This window comes from Pogona vitticeps, chromosome 4 (genome assembly GCF_051106095.1).
Source record: "Pogona vitticeps strain Pit_001003342236 chromosome 4, PviZW2.1, whole genome shotgun sequence".
Classification (NCBI taxonomy): Eukaryota; Metazoa; Chordata; class Lepidosauria; order Squamata; family Agamidae; genus Pogona; species Pogona vitticeps.
This window is the reverse complement of record NC_135786.1, coordinates 23,775,153-23,797,876: the sequence shown is the minus strand read 5'-3', so window position 1 is coordinate 23,797,876 and position 22,724 is coordinate 23,775,153. Positions and strand designations below refer to the sequence as shown.

At 40.1% G+C, this 22,724-nt stretch overlaps 1 protein-coding gene across 15 annotated transcripts in view; it reads left to right on the top strand.

The window, feature by feature from the left end:
* The first annotated feature begins 230 nt into the window (after positions 1-230).
* NCOA3 (nuclear receptor coactivator 3) overlaps positions 231-22,724 on the top strand; it is a 126,004-nt gene continuing 103,510 nt past the window's right edge. For 6 of the 15 annotated variants that reach the window (XM_078392667.1, XM_078392661.1, XM_072996886.2 and 3 more), the window contains exon 1: positions 486-1,308. The gene's annotated coding sequence lies outside the window, so the exon portion shown is untranslated. The other 9 variants (XM_078392664.1, XM_072996883.2, XM_072996884.2 and 6 more) reach the window with 5 other exon arrangements.

The following is a 22,724-nucleotide window of genomic DNA, read 5'->3' as shown; positions in this document are numbered from 1 at the left end:
ATAAAATTCGTTTTGGTGCGTCTCCACAATTAAAACTGCTAAATTCCGGATAAATCATTAGTATGGTTCAGCACGTTTTCCTTCTTTTACAAGGAAGATGTATTGGCGGGCATGAGGAAAATAAGCACAGTGTACAGTACTGTAGTCATCATATTGCGCCCAGACTACAAATCCCAAAGGGCTTTGCGGGACCGTGGCGGCGGCGCCTAGGCGGTATGCGGTGAAGTAAGGCTTTGAAGAACAGAGCGCGTGTGTCGTGCGCCCTCCCTCCCGTAAGGAAGCTTGAGAACTACAACTCCCAGCTGACTACGCGCTTGCCGGACTGGCTCCGGCTCTAGCTGGCGGCTGCTTCTGAGGAGGCTGGTTCCTATTTTAAATCTAGTCAGCGATCAAAATGGCGGCTACGAGCTGAGCGTGAGGTGGGGAGAAAACACGCTGAGGCGAAAGCGCGCTCAGCTCCTTTACCCGGTGAGTGCAAGGTACACACATGGAGCGGCGGAGAGGGGATAACAGTGCAGTACTTAAGCCACGGAAAAGGCGAAGCGTCCCTTCCTTCTCCCACTTAGAGACCACCAAGGGGGAAGAGTTTGAGGGGCGACCTTCTTTTAGGCGTGCCGAAGGGGGGCGTCCTTGGGCTGGGTGCATTTTTTTGGGAGTAGGGGGCTTCGTGGAGAGCTTGGGAAAGTGCGGGAAGTTGCCCGAAACGCTCCTTTTCCGTGCTGGAAAGGATAATTTCTACGTATTTCCTCATCTTGTCATGTTAAGTTTGAAGTACCCCGCGAGTGGGGTGTGGAGAGAAGAAAGAAGAATTTCATGAAGCAGTATTGGGTAGTGCAGGAATTCGGAGCTCATTCATGCGGGATTTGTGTGTGTGCGTGCGTGTGCGTGTGCGTGTGCCTGTGTGTGTGTGTGTGTGTGTGTGTGTGTGTGTGTGTGTGTATAGACTTTGTGGGAGATGGTGTGCCTTCCACGTGAATTTTGGGTGGCTGGGGTCTCAAGAGCGCCTAGAAGGCATGCAGAGAGGCGTTTAGGAGGGAGGCTTCTTGAGCCCTTCAGACCCGTGTCGTGCTGCTTCTCTTCTTTCTCCATATCTATTCCTGTTGAGCCTTGGTGAAAATGTGTAAGAATCGGGGCGGGAAGGGAGCCGGTTAACTTGAGGGTACATTTGGGGAGTAAGGAGAGAACAGGACGTGACTCTCTCTCTCTCTCTCTCTCTCTCTCTCTCAAAAAAAAAAAAAAAACATTCTGAAAAGCCTCAGATTTTGTGCTTCCCCATCTCTCTCCCCGCCTTCCTGGATCGCGGACTTGGTAAGTTTCAGGCGTGGGTAGACTCTTCGGCTCTTCTAGCCAGCGTGAAGGGGAGCCGCTGGTTTGGGAGGCCGTGCGAGGATGCCCGGAGTCTCTGCCCCTCTTGTGCTGTGTATCATCCCAGCGATGGCGAGCGGGATGGGATGTGGAAGCGAGCAGAAGCAGCTTCCGTTTTCTTGCTTGTTAACACGGCTGTAAAGCCAAAGGGGACGGTGGTGGGAGGAGAGGCGCTGGGTGCTTCAGTCTGAAACTAAAGCCATCCAGTGATTCTATTTATTTATTTATTTTATGCCATTTTAGCAAAGTTGTCGGTTTAAAAGTTTTGTTTTGCTCCTGTGGGAGGCAGTGGCTGGTTTTGGTGTCTTCGCTTTGGCAAGTTTCTCAAGAAAATCTTTATTTCCTGTCTATTTTTGTAGCACACTTAAGTCGTGTTATTTTAAAGGGGGTGATATCCTGCTTACGATACGGTGCAGGTGCTGAGTATGAAAATGAATAAAGATCTCTTCGGTAGCTAGAATATGAAGAATATGTACAAATAGAACAGATATTAAGTTTCTGTTACCATAACTATATGATAGCCTTAAATCTGTGTATTGGTTCTTAATAAAAATGATTAGACATGTGGTCTGTGCTGCACAACAGCAGTGTAATGTCTCCACTTTCCATGACAGAGAATATTGTGTACTGTAGCTTCTTTGAGTACTTCAGATGGCAGTACCTCACTGCAATATGTTAATAGCTCTTAGAAAGCATATCTTCCTGAAGTGTTTGGTAATAAAAACTTGGAATGCTGAATACTAAATATACAAATGTGGTCTGGGGTCATTTAAAAAATTGTTTTAGTATTATTTCTTTATGAACCATTCTGTTAGATTACTTTTTCTGCTGAATATATGAATGAATTACCATGTAGATAATAACTAATAGGGATAATATAGCACAGAGCATGATAATTGTAGAAGGAGCCATAGCTTTCAACACAGAAATGTTCAGTAAGGATCGTAAGATGTGAAATGGTTATTTGTAGGCAGGGTTAGTTCATAGGTTTTTAAAGTATTTAATCTCTGTCTAAATCTTCTTGATGTACAAAAGCTTATACTGTATGCAAGTTTTCATTGTACATATGTGTTCTGTGTGCAGTTGCATATTGGATATGCATCATATATCTGAACCAAAATGTAGACTAGAGGAGGAAAGCCCTAATCACAATAGAATAAAAAGGAGCAGTATTCTTATACTATGCAGATCTTAACAGTATAGATCAAATATAAAATGTACCAAAAAGCCTGGTCTTATATTGGAGAGAGGAACCTCCACACTTCCTAAAACACATAAGAATAGGAAGTCATTATATCTACGATGAACTCTGTTACTGTGTCTAAAACGATAGTGGACACTAGTCTCGCATTGGAAGGTGCTTCAAGACTTGCATATAAATGAGCAATATGAGCAGTGATCGAATATCTTATTATTTCATTGTCTTTGCCAAGCTGTTTCAGATATGCTATGACAATTATTCTGAATACAAAAAGAAAACCGTTTTGTGCATGTCATACGTTGTTTCATTCCATTTGTTATAATTTTAAGATATGGTATTTCATTTTTTTTACCTTAATACTTGCCCAGAATTGTCATTTACCTATGAGGCTCTCAAGTGGTGCTATTATACATTAAGAGATGTTCAATTAGAATTTTAAAACCTAGCTAAAATGGGTGTGTGCACAAGATGGCTTTTTGAAATTGCATCCAGGAAAAGCTTTACATTCTTATTCTTAAATAGAAAAGCTTTTTAAAATGATATGGGATGCAGTTTAATCTGACAGTATGATATAAATAAAATAGCCTGTACAACCCCCCAAAACAAAATCCCAGCTATTGAAGGAGTGTGTATCTACAAACAACACACTGAATCAGAGGATTTCTTACAGAATTAAGTTTCAGAAAAGGAATTGCTTATAATATTTTACACCAACCTTTCTCTAAGCATATTACCAAGGCTGCATTCTTAAGCACACATGCGTGTAAGTAAGCTCAACTGAACTTACTGGGACTTTGTATTAAAAACGGGTAGGATTGCCCTCTATATAGGTATCCTGCACCATTGGTTCTCAGTCTGTGTGTTCTCAAGATGTTGAGTTGTAATACAGGCTCTAGCTTTTTGGGCTGGTGCCTCTGGGACTGGAAGCGGAACATCATCTGGGCAATCAAGGCTGGAAACCACTACTCTAAATAACTAGTGGAGGAAACAGTTCTGAGAAAATGAGTGCTCAACAGTTGACCAGTATTCTCTATTCTAGGAACCTTTTGTGAGCAAATAAAGTAACCATCCTTTTTATTCAGTGCTCCACTTTGCAGCCTGATGTATTTATCAGGTGTATTTTTAAAGGGATATCACTCTTCTCCATAGTTTCAGAATCACTGACTTCTTGTGGATGTGTTTCTGACAGTTGGGGTAGACATCTGAATACTTTTAAAACAGGTGCTGAGAAAATCAGATGGGTAAAGTGGGGGTTGATGCCTAGTGTGTTGTAGCAACAGACAGGCCTGGGTTTGAATCCCTACTTGGCCATGGAAATTAATTGGAAGTGTGGAACTGGTAAAACCGCTCCTTAAATGTCTAATTTACCTTGAAAGCCCTGTTAGGGTTGCTATAGGTTAGTTCTGACTTGAAGGCACATAACAACAAATCTGGGGTACTCATTGACTACTGTTATTGGTATTTATTTATTTACAAGGTTTTACACATCTGGATTGTTGCTTTGATGAAGAGTTGGTTTGCATCAGTTGCAGTTTTCTTAAAGTATTTTGAGTTAATCTTAATGCTCAACAAAGAAAGGATATTTCACTTCTGGAAATTGTGTTACCCTGAAATACTGTACAGTATCTGTTTTAATGCAAATTAGACAAAATCTTGTTGGCATTAAGTTACATTGTATAAACCAGATCTGGTCTGAAAACATTTAATTTAAACTAATTGAAAGTTTCCTGTCCTTCCATTTTAAGTTCCAAGGCTCCCTAGGGCTCCTGTTTGCTGGGGTGGGGGGAAAGGGAGGAGAGCCTTTGATATGTAAAACCTCCATGGGATCACAGCCAGTCTTCCTGATCCCAGCAGTGCTAATCTGGTAGTGGTTATCATCATCAACATCAACATCATCAACAACAACAACAACAAAGAGTTTTCCTTTATTCCAAGGCTCCCAAAGGGCAAAAGGAAGCTTTTGGGAGCCTTGGATATATGAAACTTTAAATTTAAATGTTTCTGGTGCTAGATCTGGTTTACACTGGTATAACTTAACAGAATTTTGCCTATTGTAAGTTCAATTATTTATTTATTTAATTTTTAATGCCATCTTATTCCTAATTCTGATCCCCATGTCTTGATCTTTACACTTTTCAGTAATACTGAAAAGCTGCATAGTTATTTCTGGAGTTATTTTAGGAGACAGATGGTTTAATGTAGGGATGCCATTAATCTTAAGTCAATTAATGTGGATTCAACTGTCTGGTTATACAGTATTAATAACCTTCAAATTGGACTTTCTAGAAGGCAAATAATACACAAAAGCATTTAATAAAAAGTATAAGCAGAATTGCTACTTTTAGATTTTTCTTCTTAGAATGTGCCTCTATTCACTTCTGGAGCTTTTTTGCATTCTATCAAAAGTGTTATGAAACAGTTATTACTTTGAGAAAAGTTGAATCATTTTGGGTTTTAAGAAAACAGTAAGAATGGTAACCCTTGGAGAACCTCTTGCTAAAAGCTTGAATGTGACTAACAGCAGACACTTCCACATGCTTGAGTTTTTATACTATTATTGAAGAAACAAAATTGTAGTTTTGATATTCAGGTTGTTATCTGTATTTTGTCATTGAATACTTTTAAGTGATATGTGGAGAATTTTTCTTAATTAAAGAGAACTAGTTTTGTATAAAAATGTAGTGGCATCTTAATATAAAATAGTAATGTTGAATTCTGTCTCTAACAGTGTCTCATTAATCCAATGTTTGAATTAGTAAGCCTCTTAAAACTTGCAGCATATTTAACAGGAAGGATCATTATAGTCTAGAGTAATTTTTACGAGCTTAGTTTATAGTATATCAGCTGCAAATAATCTTGGACAGGCATAATCTAATTTAGGATACTGAATGTGTTGTTGGTGAAGTTACCCTTGACAACTGCCTGGAAATTGCATCCAGTCAAAAATGCTAGGATTTTAATAGGAACCATTTCTTGGGATTTTTTTTCTTGTCAGTTTTGAAAAGTTAACTAGTTGTTTCTGAGAATATTTCAGCTGTTTTGTCTCATCATTATTTTACTTATTCATTTAAAATATGCTTTACCCTGCCTTTCTCCTTTAAAACCACCCAAGTGGCTTGCATAATTTAAAGACAACATTTAAGGCTAAAAACAGTAAGTTTACAAATACAGTACTAAAAAATGTCAGACACATTAAAAGATGGTAAAGAAAGCAACACCACAAACACATTCAAAGCAGTAAGTTACAACCATCCATTTAAAACCCCACTAAGGCAGTGAGTCATTAAGGGAAAGCTGGCCTGAAGAGAAAGGTTTTTGCCTGCTTGCAGAAGGACAACCGAGATGAGGCCAACCTGAGAGAAAGGCCTCTCCTGATGATCTTTACAACCCAGCAGGCTCTTACAGGGAGATGTAGTCCTTGAGATACCTTGGGCCCAACCATTCAGAGTTTTATAGGTTAGAACCAGTTCTTAGAATTATGCTTGAAAATGGATTGGCAACCAGTGGAGCTGCTGTAGCATAGGGGTTATGTGAAGCCTCACATGGCTTGAATCTAGTTACCTTAATTGTATGGATACATTTTGGGTAGTTTCAATGGCTGGTTAAATCTTTTTCATCAGGCCTGCTTCCCGTGACATATGCCATCGGAGCTCTCAAACAGCTTCCTCTGATGTCGGGGGGAAAGCCCTTTGAGAACTCCGAAGGCGCAGATCGTGGCAGCAGGGACCCCCAGGGAAGTCTCCCATGCTGGTGGAGAAGCCCTGGGAGACCTCCGGGGGGGGGGGTGTCCCTGCCGCCGCAATCTGCGCCTTCGGAGCTCTCAAAGGGCTTCCTCCAATGTCGGGTGTAAAGCCCTTTGAGAGCTCTGAAGGCAAAAAGGCAGGGCGAAAGGGCTGGAAATTGGAATTTCCTGTCCTTTCTCCCTGCCTTTTTGGCTTTGGAGGTCTCATCGAAGCCCTCTGAGAGCTCTGAAGGCGCCGATCGCTGCATTGGCATCGGCTTGCGAATGGAGCCTCGTTCGTAGGTCGAGGCTCCATTCGCAAGTCGATGCCAATTTTTTCCAACGGAGCAGTTCGTAAGTCAAAATGTTTGTAACTAGGGCCGTTCGTAAGTCAAGGGTTGACTGTATTAGGTTGGAATCAAAGTGTCATATTTTCCAACACCTCAGACTAATGTGGGAGGGTCTGTATCTGATGTGGAGTACCTGCCAACTACAGAGAGGTGGTCATGGACTTCCATCCCCAGGCTTCTGTGACAGAGCTGAAGCAATCCTGGGTTATCTTTGCCTATAGCTCTATGGTGGGTGTCATCATATTCTCCACTGCTTGGTTCATTTCAGGCAAAGTAAGGAGAAGCAAGAGTATCATATGGAACCATTTCTCTGAACTACTATGCTGTTGCACTTATGATAATATATTCAGCTACTGGGGGTAAACATTTCTATTTTCAGTTTTAAAATCTTTTAAGGTTATTAATTTCTAAAAACTTGTGTAATTTACATTTACTGTTTTATTATTTTGCTGTATTTATTGTTTATTTGTTCTTTGAACTTTCAGGACTATTAAGAAACTTCGTATATTTACTGATGCTGAGAAACAGGTTCAGTATTCATTCTGCTCTAGATTTGCCTTACTATAGCATTGGCATTACATTAAGTTCTGCGGAAGGTGCAAGGCATATGTGCACTCCTAATATAAATAGATCTATAGATTATGGATTCCTTCTCTCAGATCACAGATGGAAATTGTAATTTATGGGTGTGTTTAGGATTTTATTTAGACATATTCATCTCCTTACAAAACTAAAATTCCCAGTTTTCCTTGTAGAACTGTAATAACTAACTGGTTTAAATTGTTTTTAAATTACAGTGGTGCCCCCGTTCCGGATTAAACTTCACTATGGGGAAACATCGCTATACGGATCAAAAAAACCATTGGAACACATTAAACATCGTTTAATGCGTTCCAAATGGGCCCAAAACTCACCGTTCTGCGATGTTTCCCCCTGTTCCGGCGGCCATTTTGGGTGTTCCGGCAGCCATTTTGGGTGGTTCCGGTGGCCATTTTGGGTGTTCCGGCGGCCATTTTGGGTGTTCCGGCCACCGCCGAACAGCTGTTCCCCCTCAGTATGCGAAGAAACATCGGTATGCGATTGCATTAGCGATCGCAAAATCCGCATCAGTATGCGGATTCATCGTTAAACGGTGCGCTCGTTATGCGAGGCACCACTGTATTATAGTTGTAGCATCCTTCAGTTTCGAGAGACTGTGGTAACCTACTCTGAATAGAGGTCTTGGAACAATGTCTAGTGTGACTGAGAAGGCCAATATGAGAGTGACAATCCCTTCCACACTGAGGACTGTAAATACAATCTGTCCCCTGTCCAACTCCCTGATTTTGCTGGTTTTGGGACTGCCTCTTTGCCTTGGCCTGCTGAACAAGTGTCTCTCCAAATTGGGAGAGGCCGTGCTGCACTCCCTGCCTCCAGGCTGAATGCTCAGATGTCAAGGTTTCCCATCTGTTGAGGTCCATTCCTAAGGCCTTCAGATCCCGCTTGCAGATATCCTTGTATCACATCTGTGGTCTCCCTCTGGGGTGCTTTCCTGCACTAATTCTCCATACAGGAGATATTTTCGAATCCTACCATCAGCCATTCTCATGACATGCCCAAGCCAATGTAGACATCATGGTTTCTGTAATGTATACATGCTAAACATTCCAGCTTGTTCTAGGACTACTCTATTCAGAACTTTGTCCTCCCAGGTGATACTAAAAATGCATTGGAGACAATGCATATATAACATGTTAGCTTCCTCTCCTGCCATGCACAAAGGGTCCAGGACTCACTGCAATACAGGAGTGTACTCAGGACACAGGCTCTATAGACCTGGATCTTGGTATACTCTCTTTGTGAGCCTAGAGAACATGGTACAGTAGCTGCTTTGCCGATGCATTTATCCAGTTTGACATCTAGAGAGAGGGTGTCAGAGATCATTGAACCAAGGTACACGAAATCATGAACAACCTCCAATTCTTGTGTGGAGATGGTAATAGAGGGAGGTGAGTCGACACCCTGGCCCATGACTTATACTCAGCACTTCCTCTACTTGAGCAAGTTCATTTATTGATGGGTTATAACCAATGATATGTCCCCAAGAAGCCCATGTAGAGGCATGAGTGAAAAAGTGCTTTCCCACTCATATTTAACAGCAACCATAGCTATTTATTCTGATTCTAGAATATAGCCATCATCATGAATAGTAATCAGAAAACCTATTTTCTGTGAATTCCTTGATGTTCCTTACTCCTATTGTACAGGTTTGTGCCCATCACTACATCTTAGTAAATTGTGTGCTTTAACTATAAGCATCAATAAATGCCATTGTAGAATACTTTTGTGAGCCGCCCAGAGTAGACTATGTCTAGATGGGCGGCATATAAATGCAATAAATAAATAAAATAAAATAAATAAATAAATTTTGGACCTATTTCTTGGTGTTATTGGATTTTGTAATTGCATACAGATATTAATTTTAATTTGCTACATCGTGTTAAGCACGTTCAGTCAAATATTTTGACTTGAACCAAAAAATCCAGGACCTTTTATCCCTCTCTCTAGATTTGTACTTGAAAACACCCAATAAGAGAAAAGGGAGGAAAGTCTGTGTGTGCATTTGACGTAAACTAGTAGTTTATAAAACCTCTCTAATTTATGGTTTGAATTATTACAGTTGCCTTTTGTTCAATTAATTTCTAAAGAAGTAACAATGTTAGTCTTAATATGTTGGTAAAATTAAAGGAGAAGGGGGAAAATGCAAATATTGTGGCTGTTTAGAAACTAACATTTATTTCAGTGAGAACATTTGTGAATCAAAATTCAGTTCCTCAGACACATGGAGTTACCTGTGTTATATCATCTGTTTTATAAATGTCCACACAGTGGTGGAGGTCATGGCCAGAGAAACGGGCAGGTAACAGGCAAAGTGGACAAAGTGGCAATATGTTATTAACACAGGAGTGAGATTATTGCAGGCAACAACTGGGTAGATCAGCTGCCAGCTGGGTAAGTTTGGTTGTTATAGAAATGCTGTGTTTTTAAGCAGCAATCAGAGTATGTCAAGGGAAAGAACTATTTTATGTGCAAGAGATGTTCCCCAAAACTGACTTATTGATATATGTAGGTAGTGTATTAAGAAACTGTTAATTTGTATTTCAGCCCTTAGAGATGCATTGGAAATTGTTTATGTAGCTTGCTTCTGCTGTTTCCCTCACCAAACTCCTTTTGGAATTCTTTTTTTCTACAGTAGCCACTTTGAGATCCATAACAGGCTGTTGTAGAAGGGTAAAGTGTTATGAAGTTGGTTTCTCTGTCACCATTCCTGGTGTCAGATTTGCGTCGATCCGCTCTTTCATGCAAAATATCCAATCTTGTTGAAAACTAGGGATATGCTTCAGATTTATTGTGGGGGGGGGAAGAGGAAAATTATATCATTTGTCCCTTTCTGAAGGGATCCAAAGCAAATCAAGGAAACCAGTGCTTGAATCAAATCAGGGCTCTCTGTGTTGCCAAATATTGCTTTGATTATTTGAAAGTTAATAATGCTGAAATTTGGGGGGGGGCTCCTTTTGATGTATGTAAATCTCACTCAGAAAATGAAATTAGTATCAACAACAAGAAAGCCCAAAGGAAATGGAAATTGATGACATAAGTACCAATGAGAAACTGAAACTCTCTGGGAATTCCGAGTCATGGAGCCTTGGAGTGGTCAGTTCAGCCAGAAAAGTTACCTTGTCCCCATGATCAGTGACCATTTCTTGTCCTTGCACAGCAAAGGAAGGATTTTAGAAATTCCTTTTTGTATCACTTTCATATCAATAGGGTGCCTTTTTAAAGGTAGTCATAAATCTTATTTTGCTTTAAAATTTCAAATCCACTCACTGAAGAGCCTGTATATAAGAGTGTGCTGTGGACATCTTGAATCTTTTCTGCATGTTTTGAGCAGGGTAGGTCACGTTAACATTAGACGTAAGACTATTTTCATGCCACACCCATTTTGTATGGGTTTTCCGTGCTTGGTACTTTTATTTTTGTTGCACTTTCTCTTTTTCCTTGTGCAGTGCCTGTGTTTTGTAATGGCAAAGGTGACACATGAGACAATGATGAGGTACCCTATATAAATGGGCATCAAGGCTTCTAATGGGAATATTCCTTCCTCCTTCAGCAGATGTTTTTGTTAAGCACATTTGACTAAACTGCATGGCTCCTATATAGAGGCAGGGAGAGGGAGGGAAGAAGGCAGTTGGTGGTAACTTTGCTTACATACTGGAGGTCAAGCAATAGTTGATGGCAGTCAGTTTAATCATCCTTCTATCCCAACTCATAGCTCTTTATTTGTCCCATTTGCATGTTTTTAAAACATCCTGATAAAGATACAGTAGGAACACCATGTCCATGGGTGGAATACCTGAAAATATTAAATAAAACCCCAAAAATACATGTTTGCAAGGTGTATTACCAGAACTGGGCCCATAGAGGAAGCCAGAGACTATACTATATAAAGGGTTTCTATATCCACACTTTTTGGCATCTGTGTTGGGGTGTCATGGAACCTGTGCTCCGTAGATACTGCACTGTATGTACAAATACTTCATATTATCTGGGTACAAATAAGATTCCATGGGCTACAATTTGAAGTGAATTGTTTTTATCTCTAATACAAATAATTAGGACAATTAAAACATATGGTATTCGCACACTCCTATTTCAAACCATACCAATTTTTACTACCACCATGCATCTTGCATCCTTTAACTTTAAGTGTTCCCTTGTATGATTAACATACCCTATGGCTAAGACAAAACAAATATGAGATTGAGGTAATGTGAAATAAATATACTGCAAATGATATTATTAAGTAGACCGTAAAACTTTCTTTATATCACTCACTGATTATTTAAAACATTTTGAGTCTTAATTAGGGATGTGCAGATCAGGGAATGTTCATTTCATTTTGGGATCTTCCTTTCAGGCTGCTTTTCTGTTTTGGTGGTCTTATGGGTACTATGCTTTAGAGTAAACCTGTAAGAAACCAATTCTTTTGGTTTTTTTCTATGTATTCCCATTCTGGTTTCTGGCTGACAGAGCTTGACAAGATAAGGCTATGAGCAAGTGGTGGCTGCAGGGAGCAATGGAAGGAAGGGGACTAGAAAAATTGGGACTGGCAGAACTTGACATTTTTACTGAAATATGAAAAACATAAAAAATCTGTATGATTCAGTACCTACTCTTATGGAATACGAAGTTATGGATTCGAGGGGCTCCTTTACAGGAATCCATGAAACACCCCTCCTCCCCCAGGACATAATGCTCTGAAAGCCCTATCCCTAGTCTTAATCTTGCTGCAGTTACCAGTTGAGAAGAGTTATGCAAATACAGGTTTTATTCTTAATCAACTAAATTTTCTGTTGATTCTCAGTTAGCAAACTGAAGGGCTTCTTTTTCCCTTTGGCTGGATTTAGAGCATTTCACCAGAGACATTCTGAATGTCTGGTCTAGTAGTTTGGTCTAACAATTGCTGTCTCTTCAGTTCTTTGCCATCAGCTAGTAGAGCTTCAGCTCTTTAGTGAAGGGAAGGACTCACTTCAGCTATTTCCAATTGGATTCTTCACTATGACTCTCTCCTTATAGACGAATCCTGTTCATAGCTGACCACCTTACTGAATCTCAGCCCCCACAACACTGCCTATATTTGCTCTTGTTGATAACCGCCAGCCCATCAACTTCTTGGTGACCAGCCATTCATCATAGTATCTTGTTGAAAATTCAGCACTAGTAAGCCTCTTTGGAATGTTCTATAGACCACCCCCATCAAATCTAATTCACATTCTTTCTCCCATCTTAGACGACTGAAACTTAGCTTCCTAGAACTTCCTAACTGGTGAATAGGAACAATTAATAACCATGTAATGTACATATATGCCTTCTTTGGCTTTAGGATGTAGTGAAGAACACATGGTTTTTCTTTTATTTTGCTAATGTCTTACCTCAATAGTTACTATGTAAAATTACATTTATCAATGTTGAACTTCACTATTTCACAGTTTCTTCATAATGGCCAACAGGTATTTATTCTCCATTTCACAAAGAACAGTTGTTCTCCCTCTTTTCCTTGCTTCTGGAAAGTTCTGGACATAGTATATTTAACCTGTGTATGTTTACTTATTTTTAAGTATTAAGTAATACTGTACTTTTAATGAATGCCTTGCCAAATAAGTGGGTGTATCATCACCTCTACTTTCAAATGAATCATTTATTTTCCTTCTATGCTGTGCTAAGAGAACTAAACAGAAGCCTGTCTTTCAGCAGGTGGTAATTCTGTTCTGCAGAAGGCTATATTGCTGTGCACCATCAAGTTGCTTCTAAATTGTGGTGACTCTGATAGGATTTTTGCATATGTGAGATGTTCAAGGAGTGGTTCACTATTCTCCTCCTTGAGTTTCCACAGCTAAGTGCCTATTTGGACGAAGACCTCTTTAGTCCTAGTCTGATACTCTATTCACTGCACTATACCAGCTCCCTTTTGTGTGGGCTTTGTGGCCAATGGTTATGAATTGCATTTTTGAGTTATGTAGGCTTTATTTCATTACAGTGTGATGCATTTTAGAACCGTAACTCAGTTAAAGCATTTTTAATTTGTTAGTTGCAATTCAGTTAAAGGCATAATAATAGCTCAGATTGATAAGTCAGCCAACTGGAAATAAATATTTGCAACAAAATACAGTTTTCTCATTAGAATGTATAAATATGCTATTTGGTGAATGCATGGTGGTACCTCTGTCCATTCTGAAACACAATTTGCCAACAGGCAAAAACAAAACAACCCCCCAAATAAAGAAGACAAAAACATTGTGGCACCTTAAAGACTAACTGCACTATTTTAATGTGAGCTTTCATGGACAGGTCTACTTCTTCATAAAAGTTCTACATAAAAGTTGACAAGAAAGACTAAGGTGTAAAGGCTGTGATTCCCTTTTGCACTTCATGTTCAAATAATGAGAACAAGAGCAGCTTATTTGACCAACACAAATAATCAAAGGTTATATTGTTAAAGGTAGTGAGTTTGTGCTGTTGTAAATTTTATTATGGTGTCCCAGTCTGTTGATTCCTGAATGCAGCTATAGGGTGTATGGAACTGTAATATAAGAATCTCTGCATGATTATTGCTTAATCAGAATTTTAATGTGAGGGGTACAAGGTGGACTAAGCTCAGGAAGGTCTGTGAGTTGAGATCCACTAGGTTAGGAATATACAGGTTAGTATGACAGGTATGCGGGGCAGCAACTGAAGCATATAAAAATGGTGAGCTGCACTATGATCCCCCAAACTCTTAAAATAATTTTTTTAGAAATACTTACCGCATATAAAAAGAGGTTCTGGCAGGCTAAGTTGCAGTATTTCAAGGCAAGAACATCTCATCATCATCATAGCCATCCTTCAGTCTTGAGAGACTATGGTAACATGCTCTGTATCGAGAAGTGTCCTCCCCAGAGCATGAAGCCTGGGTAAAGTAGTATGGAGGATAAGCTGTTACCCAAGCAGCGAATCCCCCCTCTCCATGTTGCTGAAATCGTCCAATGGAAAGGCAAGAGCCAATACAACTGGTTCCAGCAATGTGCAGGAGTTAGCAGAACGACACGAACTGCCTTCGGGACTCCAGCTCCGGATTTTGCCTCTAGGTTAATTCCTAAAGCCTTTTCCATCAGTGGATATAGCCATGAGGCAGTGGAGGTTTGAAATTGGAGTTTTCCTTCTCCTAGGTGGGCTGCCTTCCATGGCTGACAAGCCCCACCTACCCGACCTGCTCTCTAATATTGCGGAAGTATGATCCGACCCTTAAAACTTTCCTGCCTCCCAGGTGTATGCAATGCTAATTGGCTTTCCTATTTACCGTATTAGGGTCAGAGATAGAGTCAGAGTACTTGAGGATTTTTGTTAGGCGCGCGGTCATGACACACCCTCATTTAAGGAGGGAAAGCCCCATCTCCTAGGCCATGCGGTGGTGGGGGGAAACAAAAGAAATCCCAGCAAAAACAAACTCAGCAAAATGTCCATGCAGGCAAATCTGGTCTTCAGCCCCAGCTCAGCTCAGAACATCTCACTTTCTGCAATTAATGAGGGTCCAGGAGGATTCCCAGATTGAATGCTTCTTTCAGGGGAAGCACAACATCATAGAATCATAGGATAGTGAAGTTGGAAAGGGCCTATAAGCCATTAAGTCCCACCCCCTTCTCAGTGCAGGAATACAAATCAAAGGATATCTTCCAGGTGGTTGTCTAAGTTTCTCTTGATTACCTTGAGTGTTGGACACTCACCACCTGTTGAGGTAATTGGTTCCACTGATATTCAGTCAAAATCTGGCTTCCTGTAACTTGAGCCCATTGTTGTGTGTCCTGCACTCTGGGATGATCAAGAACAGATCCTGCCCCTCCTCTATATGACAGCCTTTCAAGTAGTTGAAAAATGCTTTATCACCCCTCAATCTTCTTCTCTCAAGGCTAAACATTTCCAGTTACAGTGGTGCCTTGCGCAACGGTCGCTCCGTAGAGCGACGAATCCGTGCAACAATGCCGTTTTTGCGATCGCAAAACGGCACCTAGATAGGGGAAAATTCACAGAGTGAAGGTCGGTAAGTGGTTCACTTACCGACCTTCGCTTTGCGACCCGCCGATCACCTGTTCCGCAGTTTAAAAATGGCCGCTGGAACAGCCGAAAGGGCCAGGCGCAGCGTTTTCGCGCCCTTGGTAAGCAAGGGGAGGGCGCGAAAACGCTTCTGGAACAGCCGAAATGGCCACGCGCAGGGGAGGGCGCGAAAATGGCTGCCGGCCATCCCGGAACATCGCACAACGGTGAGTATTCGGCCGAATTGGAACGCATTAAACCATGTTTAACGCGTTCCAGTGGCTTTTTACTTTCCGTTGAGCGATGTTTCACACAGCGAGGGTAAATCCGGAACGGATTAACCTCGTTGTGTGAGGCACCACTGTATTTCAGTCTTTCCTCACAGGGCTTGGTTTCCAGCCCCCTGATCATCCTTGTTGTCCTCCTCTGAACTTGTTACAGTTTGTCAGCATCTTTCTTGATGTGTGGTGTCCAGAAGTGGACAAGATAACTCAAGGTGAGACCTAACCAGTGCTGAATAGAGAGGAACTAGTACCTTGAGAGATCTAAGTCCACACCTAGTTAGCTTGCTAATCAGGATATCATGGGGCACTTTGTCAAAACCGTTGGTGAAGTCAAGATACACTATGTCTACAGAATTCCCTATGTCTATCAGGGAGCTTACATGATACAAAAAATGAGATCAAATTAGTTTGGCAGGATTTGTTCTTGACAAATCCATGTTGGTTTCTAGTTATCACTGCATTGTTTTCTAGGTGCTTGCATAGTGTCCATTTTATAATTTGTTCCAGAATTTTCCCTGGAATTGAAATCAGGCTATCTGGCCTGTAGTTCCCAGGTTCCTCTTTTTTGCCCTTTTTGAAGAGAGGGACAACAATTAGCAACATTAGGGACAACCTGTCATGTCGGATCAGCTCCAAATTCTGTCTAGAACCTTCTTGGGAATATGTCGATGGAAGTATGAGATAAAACTGCATTTGAGCTCAGGACTGCCCAGATATGTTTGTTGTCTGAGAAATACCCTCTTTTCCATGTACAGAGGTTGAGAAATCTGGCAGCTGACCATGGAGTACACATAATTCTGTCTTCAGGAGAGTGGAATGGCTTATAGTTCAGGAGGGCTTGGTAGCTGATTGCCACTGCTACCTCCAAGATTCACCATCTAAGGTGATTATCTCCTTTTGTCTAATGGTATAGGGCTAGCCTTCTTGCAGCTTGTTAGTGTGCATTTATTAATTTAGGAAGATATTACTTTTTTGATTACCCTCTAAGGAGGGATGGCTGCCTGATATGCAAGATGGATACAAAAAAGAAAGAGCCACTAGAGATTATATCGGAGATATATATTGGCTACTGGAATATACCAACAAATAATATCAGGTTTTGGAGGTCACCCATTCATTGGGTTGTTGTAAGTCAGAAGCAACATAATAGCATGTAATAACCACAAATATTTTTGAAGTTTTGAGTTGGTCTATAGCAGGGGTCAGGGAACTTTTTTAACTTCCCCCCCCCCAAAAAAAATTATATACGCCAACATTACCACGCCCCCTCCCAGCACTGCCCCTCTGCTCTCGCCTCCGCAGCCAACCCCCTTCCCCGCCTCTGCGCTTGCCCAGGACCTGCGGCCGCCACCTGAGCAGCCAGTCTGGAGCTGCCACACCACCGGGAAATCACTTCCTTGGCGAGGGGAGCTGGGCACCGCAGGGCCGGCAGGTCCACCAGCCATGAGTTCAGGTGAGGCGGAGTGGGAAGGGGGCCTCCTCGCCAGCGCAGTGGGTGCAGGCAGGAAGGAGAGCCCCAGCCAGGGCTCCACCAGGCAAAGAGTCCAGCTGGCCCCGTCCACCCCCACCTCCACCCCCACTTTGGAGGCGAGGAGGGCAGGCGGGTGCCCTGTGCAGTTCCTCGCCGGGACTCGCTCTCCTCGCGATAGAATGCCCGCCTACACACAGTATCATTGGAAATAAAATGCCTGGATGTAATGAGGACGGTAGCGCTGCCACAACCGTCCTCATTACCCCCAGGATTTTCATTTTTACCCCATTTGGGGTAATTTACCCTGTTCTCTGACCACTGGTCTATAGGAAGCCCTAGCCCCATTGTTTTATAAAAATACTCCTTTGATAAAATGCTGAAAGGAGTACAAAATTTAGAGGCAGGTAATGATGGGAAGTCAAGTGTAGTTTCTAATTTAGTATCAACATTTTAGTTAAAAGCAAACCTTCAGTAAAAGCTAGTCATACCTTCCACACTGGGGATTATCTCTGAGTTGGTATGTATGGAGTTACACTGTAAGCAAACATTTCTGAAAGTTTAGGAATTAACTAGTTTTCTATACCTCTGGCATGGCTTCTTATTACCCTGTTTGACATAATTAACAGTTCAGGTGTGAAAAAGAACCCATTTGCCATAAAGACCCTAATACAGAAATATACATTGTTATGAAAGGATTTAGTATCTTCTTTCAACAGTTTCTGTTTCCAACTCAGGAGCAACATATTCCCCAAGAGTGCAACAAATGCAGCCACATATATAATACTTATAAGCAGGAAAGGATCTTTCCTTTGCTGCTTGTAAGGGAACTGGAACCTGAAAAAGGAAGCAAAACTGACTGTGAGAGAGTGGAAGGTTTGGGGTTTGTGTGTGTGTGTGTGTGGGGGGGGGGTTAGAAAACAGTATGTTCAGTGTATCTTGGAATGTTGCTACCCTTAGGGCAAAATTATTTCTATATCATTTGCTGCAGTGGTATGTTTTAAAGATATTGACCATTCTTCTCTTTGAGTGTATTACACTTTGACTCAGTATATCCAGTAGATGCATGTCAATGAAATGTTTCTGTAGTAAAATAGTAGAAGGACATAGGCAGAATTCTTACTGATGTTTATGTAAGATTGGCATAACTCGAGGTTTATTGAACTTGTGGTTTATTGATGAGGTGCCTGGGTTCATCTCAGTGCTCAATCAAGTGGTGAAAATTTTCTAGATTTACAGGCTGAAATCCTGTCAAGCAGTTATGCAAAATAGTGCTATATTTAGACATGAATTCCCATATATTAAGAAATCTCTGTAGGAATTACCTGTTGCAAGCATATTCTATAGAGAATTTTAAACTGAGATTTTTTGTATATAAAAGCCACAGAATTTGTGTAACTGCACAACAGGATTTACGCCACAAAGCGGATTTGAGGTCATGATCTAATTGTTGCATTATACAAGGAAAGATATGTGAAAGTGAGCTGCATGCTTTATGGATATCAGCCTGTGAGTTTCTCCGTCACATCCATAAGTAGTATGAAGGCATGTTTTCTGGTCAGCGATTTTTACTTTGAAATAAATTTTATTTTATTTTTTCTGTGATAAATAGAAAAGTAGCCAGAACTGCAAGAAAGAAGACACACATCTATCTAGCAATATTTAGAATGTTTCTGTATGTTTTTGAATCAGGTGATGTATTTAATTGCAAGTGAAATAGGTTTATGCTATCCTATTTAATTGCAAGTGAAATAGGTTTATGCTATCCTGTTGTTTGGAATATACAATTTATCTTTTCTTTTTGTATTGCATTTTCTGAACCTATTGTAGTTGGATGTGAACCTTTCTGCTGCTGAGCTGGAATTTTGACTGCCAACTTCCATCTTTTGAAGGCACTTGAGTTACTGAATTATAACTGAATTCCTTTGAAATTACAGCAAGAATTTTTTTTAATTAAGGCTGAAAAATCTAACGGGCAGATAGGTCAACTGAACTTTTCTTTCTGAAAATGTCAGTTGGGAGCAAATGCTGGTTTTGTTAAAAATGAAGATGTACTCTTTAAAAATACTCTAGTTCTTATTTTAATACAGAATTAATAAAGGAGTATTGATGACTTTTTTCTTCTGAATCAGAGGGAAAGATTTAGCAAATGCTTCTTATTCTCAGTATCTTCCAAATAACATCAGATTTTGGCAAAATGCCAATTTATTTCAATTATTTGATCCATTAAAGGCAGGGAACTGAACTGAAAATTGTTTATACTGTTGACAGCTGTAAAGTTCTTTATATGGAATTCTTTATTTAAAGATACTTGCTTGATTAAATTGCATAGCCTATGTTCAGATGTTTCTATACTGGTCCCCTAAACTGTTCAGGTGCTATGCAGATTACTGGGATTGCTGCCGTAGTCATGGTGATGTTGAAAGAAGAATCTTGATCCCAAAGCATGCTCATCAACAAATGCCTTTTAAGCTGTTAATGGCTTAAGGAATGTCATTTTTACCATGCCGGAATAATAAGTGCATCGTGCATCAGATTTCAGTAATGGTTCTTCCTTGATGATCCTAGAGTTTTGAGAGCAAAGTAAAGCCTGCTTTTCATGCTGGCTTCGTCCTTGTGGTTAGGGTGAAGCTATAGGTGACATTTTCCTGGTGGATTTGCTAGTCACTAGCTTACTTTAATTGTGTCTTCTCCATGAACCTGCCTTCTTTTCAACACAGAACATTGTATCAATAACTAATATGGGATTGTGGATCTCTTTTACTCAAGTATTAGATAATGAATCTAGAAGTGGATTTTGGCCCAGCTAATCAGATGGATGTTTTATATGCAATTTGTACAGTATACCTATTTTTGAGGGTGTATAGGATTTAGGTACACATGCCTTTAACAAAGGGTATACAGTATTGGAAACTGAGACTGCAAACCAGAATCCATAAGTGGGAAAAACTGCATACACAAGTGCAGTTGCTCAGGTCGTTTTCTCCTTTCATTTGCTGTCATGCAGCTTGCTGCACAACTGGATTGCCTCTATCTGCTCCACGAGAAATTGAGGGAGAATGCAATGAACAACTTCCTAACAAGATTTGCTTCCTACATTGCTGTTACACAGTTGTATAGGGTAATAAATTACTTCCAAAGTAGGTCAGTTTAGCTGAGTAGTGAAGTTTGTTACTTTCATACCTAAACTTGTTTGAATTCAGAATTATAGGTGTGAAATCTTAATTGAGTTCAGCACCTTCACTTTTGAACAATTCATAGAATGTTTAACTAATCCTTCCTCCCTCCCTCCTCCCTCCCTCCCTCTATCTATCTTACTTTCCCATTAAAAAACACTGTTCTCAAGGCAGCCGCCAAGGTTTATTGTATTAACAGGGGTAGTTTATTGTGTCATCTTATTCAGTTTATTGCATTAATAGAGTGGATTCTTAGATAGAACAAGCAGGTAACTTTTGGCCATAACATTTGTATGGTATGGAAATTAAAGGCTAGTGCTAGAATCCTGTTTTATAAATTATCCTGGCATAAGTAAGATGACGTCATTGACAAGGATAATTGCTGGTAACTAAAGAGCTCCTGTTTAAGTCCTATCATGCAATGAGATTGATCATGTGTATGTATTCTGGGATCAAAGCAAGAACTCTTTAAGTATTGGCAGTCTCTCTTCCTCACATCGGTATAATTTACAAAACAGGATTCTGTCCTGTACAGTGGTACCTCGACTTACAAACGTAATCCATATTGGAACGGCATTCATACATTGAAAAGTTCGTAAGTTGAGGCAAACCTTTCCATAGGAATGCATTGAAAACCATTTAATCTGTTCCTACTGTTTTTCGTTCGTATGTCGAGGTGCTGTTCGTAGATAGGAACTAATGCAAAGCCAGTTGATCCATACTCTATCACTAGGGGGTGTATTTGTTAATTTTCTTCTTCTTTTGACCTAAGATGAACTTAGGTAAAAAAAAAAAAAGGCAAGAAAGCTTGTTTTTCTTTTTTCTTTGGTTCATAAGTTGAGGCTCCAATTGCAAGTTGAAGCAACTTTTCGCGAACAGAGCCGTTTGTAACTTGAATCGTTCGCAAGTGGAGACGTTCGTAAGTTGAGGTACCACTGTATTTAAGGACAAGTTAAATGGAAAAAGAGAATGGTCTTGTGACTGGCTCCAGTATACACAGATATGTTATTGTGCACACACAAATATTGCTGATGTAGAGTAGTAGTTTAGAGAGAGGGAAAATCTGCTTTGTCCCCCATCTGCAGCACAGGAACAACAATACTGAGTTACTTCATTTTTCATTAATGTAAGAATTAATGAAATAATTTATGTAAAACATTGGGACTGCTCAGACAACAATAGCAACAATAATAGTGTGCCATCAAGTTGATTCTAACCTATGGCAATCCTTTTCAGGATTTTCTAGGATTCACAGGTTTATCATTCCTTTCATCTCCAGGGGCATCCTGAGACAGTGCAGCCTGCCCATTACTACACAAGCTGGGTCTTCTTTCTGGAGATATGGTGGGGAATTGAACTCCCAACCTTTGGCTCCCAACCACTGCACTATCCAGCCAATAAACAAATTATAGAAAATTCTAAACCATGTTGTAGCATTGACTCCCAAGTTTGTGTTAGTTATCTCTTCTAATTGATCCATAGCACCCTAGAATCCAGGGGTTACAAAGACAAGGAGATAGATGTGCCTTCAATTTTCTGTTCTTTCTCCTTTTTAAAAAACATACTCATGACCCTATGGGACTGTGTGTAGCTTGTGAATTCCATGATTCCTATCTCTACTGTAACTAAATATTGAAGAATAGGCTTTGAATTCTTCAAAAGTTAATACTGTACTTTTTCTATTAATATGGCCAGTGTGTTTTGACTTTGTGATCCCATAAGAGAGGGAACTAGATATTCCAAATCTCTTGGTATCATACGTGGAAGTGAGTATTTCATCTTACTGTATTGTTGGAGAAAGTTAATATAATTAGCCGGCAATATTCAGGAGCCTTCAGTATAACTGCTTAATGTCAATTAAAGTTTCTTTCACATTGTAAATACATCTAACATTATTCAACTTCTTGGCTATCTAATATTTCTCATTTGGTGTAATAACATAAAACATAGTATAGAGAAACTGGGTTAATATTCAGAATATCTCACAGTTTCTTATGTTGTTGTAGTCATAAGAGTCACTCTAAATCTAAAAGTTGCAGCAGCGTGGGATTTTTAATTTCCACTTTATCCCAGTGCTACTCAGCAATGATAGTACTACAGAATATGAGGTTTAAAATCTGGATTGCTTCCCAATTACATGTGTCAGCTATTTTAAAAAAAATATGCATTAGAGGTGGAAAAAACACAGTATTGTAGTAAAGAAACACATATCTGTTACTTTAAAAAGAGGTTAAATCATCTTGTGTAGTTGTACAGAAGGCTTACATTTTTGAGGTGAATTGCATCAATTTAAGAAATCTCTGTAGATATTATTCAGTGGATGCTGAGTAGTTATGCTGAGTAGCATGACTCAGTATGCAACAGATAATGTCTGCAGTACTGAGATTTCTTAAATTGAGGCAATTTGCTTCTAAAAGTTATGCCATTTGCATCACACCATTGTAACTAGCTAAGAAGATTTTGGCCAAAGTCTTCTGGCACCTTAAAGATGAACACATTTTATTTAGCATTAACTTTCATGCACTGTCCATGACTTTTTCAGAAGCATTGGG